Below are 4,287 nucleotides of genomic sequence, written 5' to 3'. Positions count from 1 at the left end.
GCCTATTGCCCTCCAAAGCTCACCCATGGTTGTGCCCCTGCCAATCGTGAAATCCATAGATTATGTCCTAATTTATTTATTTCAATTGAGTGATTTCTTTATATGAACTGTAATCAGTAAAATCGTTGAAATTGTTGCATGTTGCTTCTTATTTTTGTTCAGTATAATTTATCTCTGTCGCTTCTGTCATCTATAACTTTTTTATATTAAAGGATGATATACAAACCTCTCGCTCATTCTCCCTCTTCCATCCTCTGTCTCTTCACAGAGAAGCGATGAGGAATTACCTGAAGGAGCGAGGAGACCAAACTGTCCTGATCCTGCATGCAAAAGTTGCCCAGAAATCTTATGGCAATGAAAAAAGGTATCAACCACCACTTACCCCTACACACAACTCTTCCACACTCTCCATACTTCCCACATTCCTCGCACAGCCCTAGCTGGTGTATACCTCGCACAGCCTCTACCTGTGTAGTACCTCGCACAGCCTCTACCTGGTGTAGTCCCTCGCCACAAGCCCCTACCTGGTGTAGTACCTCGCACACCCCTACCTGTGGTGTAGTACCTGACGCCCTACCTCTTATGCAGACACAGTCCACGTCCACTAGGTCTGTATGTGTAGTACTCGCACAGCCACTACCTGGTGTAAGTACCTCGCCACAGCCCCTAGCCTGGGTATGTAGTCCTCTCTCTTTTGGTGGCTAGCTGGTGTGTGTGATGACCTTCGCCCCGGTCGGAGGTCCTGAGCGCTCTGGAGCAGGATTTCTTCAAGGATATCTCTGTACTTTGCTCCGTTCATCTTTCCCTCGATCCTGACTAGTCTCCCAGTCCCTGCTGCTGAAATACATCCCCACAGCATGATACTGCTACCACCATACCTGGTGTAGTAACTAACACAGTCCCTACCCCAAAAGGCATGTTGAACAGTTCCCTGTTTCATTATAAGTCAATAGGTCAAGGGTTAATAGTATGGACTAAAGGGAGGTCGAAAAAAAGCGAAATCACATTCCGTTGTGTCTGTTGTGTGACGTCGGTGTTTTGGCCCCTCCGGCTTTCCATTTCCTACTGCGTCCAGACGGGGTTAAGGGGTGAAGTTCTCTGCAGGGCACATCCAGGAGGTTAAAGGGTAGATGGCAGGGGAATGTTAGGGTTACAGGGTTGGGGAGCACGCTGTGGTAGGTAGGGGGTTATGACCGGGTAGAAGTGGGTAGACTGTTTCCTGGTTGCTGTACTAATGTTAGGATGGTGTATGGGGTGTGTGTAGGGAGTTAATGAGCTGTTCTGAATATGGTCATACAGCTATAGGGGATTAGACAGAATGAAGCCTTTCGCTCTCGCTCTCTCTCTCGCGCTCTGTGTATATGTATACAGTGCCTTAGGAAAGTGTTCAGACCCCTGGACTTTTCCCACATTTTGTTAGGTTACAACCTTATTCTAAAATCTATTAAATTGTTTTTTTTCCCCCGTCATCAATCTACACACYATATCCCATAATGACAAAGTAAAAACACTTTTTTAGAAATGTTTGCTAATTTATAGAAATTGTAAATATTATATTTATTTAAGTATTAAGACACTTTACTCAGTACTTTCTTGAAGCATCTTTGGCAGCGATTACAGACTTGTCTTCTTGGGCATGATGCTACAAGCTTGCCACACCTGTATTTGGCGAGTTTCTCCCATTTTTCTCTGCAGATCCTCTCAAACTCTGTCAGGTTGGATGGGGAGGATCGCTGCAAACAGCTAATTTTTCATGGTCTCTTTGAATCAGGTTAAGTCAGGATCTCTGGCCTGGGCCCACTCAAGGACCATCAGAGACTGTCCGAAGCCATCCTGCCCGTTGTCCGTTGGCTGTGTGTTAGGGTCCGTTTGTCTTGTTGGACAGGTGAACCTTCCATTCCAGTCTGAGGTCATGAGCGCGCTGCGGCATGTTTACATCAAGGATCTTCTCCGTACTTTGCTCCGTTTCATGCTTCTCACTCGAGTCCTGACGAGTCTGCCCAGTCCTGCGCTGAAAACATCTCCCAGCAGCATGATGCTGCCACCACCATGCTTCACTGTAGGATGGTTGCCAGGTTTCTTGCATTCAGGTCCAAGAGGTTAGATCTCGGTTTGCATCAGACAGAGAATCTTGTTTATTATGGGTCTGAAGTCTTTGGGGGCCCTTTTGGCAAACTCCAAGATGGGCTGTCATGTGCCTTTTAGCTGAAGGAGTGGCTTCTTGTCCTGGTCACTCTAACCATAAAAGGGCCTGATATGGGAGTGCTGCAGAGATGGTGTCTTCTGGAAAGGCTTCTACCCATCTCCACAGAGGAACTCAAAGAGCTCTGGTCAGTGACCATCGGGTTCTGGTCCACTCCGCTCACCAATTCCTTCTCCCTGCGAATGCTCATTTTGGCCATGCGCCGTCAGCTCTAGGAAAGAGTCTTGGTGGTTCCAAACTTCTTCATTTAAAGAATGATGGTTGCAGAATGTTTTTGGTACTTCCTCAGATTGTGCCTCGACACAATCCTGTCTCTCTCTAGACGGACAATTCTTTCGACCTCAGTGGCTTGGTTGTTGCTCTGACATGCAGACTGTCAACTTTGGGACCTTTGATATAGACTGTGTGTGTGCCTGTTCCAACTCTGTCAAGTCAATTGAATGTTACCACAGGGGGACTCCAATCAAGTTGTAGAAACATCTCAAGGATGATCATTGAAACGAGGATGCAGCCTTGAGCTCAATTTCGAGTCTCATAGCAAGGGTCGAAGTCTTTATGTTAATAAGGTATCTGGTTTTTTAGTTTTTAATACATTTGCAAACATTTAAAAACCTGGTTTTTCGCTTTGCATAATGGGGTAATGGTGTGTAGATTGCCTTAGGATTGTAAAAAAAATCTATTTTAGAATAAAGGCTGTAAACTAACAAAATGTGTGGAACAAGTCAGGGTTCTGAATACTTCGCGAAAGGCACCCTCTTTCTCCTCCCCCTGTCCTCCTGGCTGGTCTGATCATTTTGGACCCTGCCTGCCAGTCTAAGCACCAGAATGATGTCTTTGTAAATCTAGCAGCCATCTCACGCAGAATAATGTCTTAGGTAAATCAGCACGCATCAACACGCAGAACTATGTCTTAGTAATATCAGCAGCATCAAATACCAGAACTGATGTTTCTTAGTAATCAGCGAGCATCACACGCCAGAACTACTGTATTTAGCTAAAATTCAGCAGCATCACAGCTGCAGAGACTATGTCGTTAGTTAAGATCAGCAGCATCAAACACTTAGAAACGTATGTCTTAGTAACATGCTAGCAGCATCACAACCAGAACTATGTCTTAGTAACAGCAGCATCTGCACGCAGAGTATGTCTTAGTAAATCAGGCAGCATCAACACCAGAACTATGTCTTGAGTAAATCAGCAGCCATCTCACAGAACTATGTCTTTAGTAAATGAGCAGCATCACACCAGAACTATGTCTTAGTAAGAATAGCAAGCATCACACCAGAAACTATGTCTTAGTAATCAGCAGCATCTCACCAGAAGTATGTCTTAGTAAATCAGGCAGCATCACACCAGAAACTATGTCTTAGTAAATAGCAGCATCTCGACCAGAACTTATGTCTTTAGTAATCAGCAGCAGTCTCACAGAACTATGTCTTAGTAAATGCAGCAGCATCTCACCAGACTATGGTCTTAGTAAATCAGCAGCATCTCACCAGAACTATGTCTTAGTAAATAAGCAGCATCACAACCAGAACTATGTCTTAGTAAATCAGCAGCAACTCACAGAATATGTCTTAGTAAATCAAGCAGCATCTCACAAGAAACTAAGTCCGCTTAGTAAATCGAGTCAGCATCTCACCAGAAACTAATGTCTGAGTAAAATCAGCAGCATCACACCAAGAACTATGTCTTGAGTAAATTCAGCAGTATCTCACGCAAACTATGTCTTAGTAAATCAGCAGCATCTCATCCAAAACTATGGTCTTAGTAAATCAGCAGCATGCATCACGAGAGACTATGTCTTAGTAAATCACGCAGCATCACGACCAGAACTATGTCTTAGTAATCAGCAGCATCACATCCAGAACTATGTCTTAGTAAATAGTACAGCATCACACCAGAATATGTCTTAGTAATCAGCAGCAATCACACCAGAATATGTCGTTAGTAAATTCAGCAGCATCTCACGCAGACTACATGTTTAGTAAATCAGTAGCATCACGCCAGGAACTATGTCTTAGTAAATCAGCAAGCAGTCACCAGCCAGAACTATGTCTAGTAATCAGCAGCATCTGCAACCA

At 44.3% G+C, this 4,287-nt stretch overlaps 1 long non-coding RNA gene across 1 annotated transcript in view; it reads left to right on the top strand.

Moving 5' to 3' along the window:
• Nucleotides 1-360, top strand: part of LOC112070917 (uncharacterized) — a 75,971-nt gene extending 75,611 nt beyond the window's left edge. The window contains exon 3 of the long non-coding RNA XR_002893989.2: nt 269-360. This is a non-coding gene — a long non-coding RNA (uncharacterized lncRNA). The remainder of the gene's footprint in view (nt 1-268) is intronic.
• Nucleotides 361-4,287: the final 3,927 nt, after the last annotated feature.

This window comes from Salvelinus sp. IW2-2015, unplaced genomic scaffold, assembly GCF_002910315.2.
Source record: "Salvelinus sp. IW2-2015 unplaced genomic scaffold, ASM291031v2 Un_scaffold1460, whole genome shotgun sequence".
NCBI lineage: Eukaryota > Metazoa > Chordata > Actinopteri > Salmoniformes > Salmonidae > Salvelinus > Salvelinus sp. IW2-2015.
This window is presented reverse-complemented; position numbering and strand designations above follow the sequence as displayed.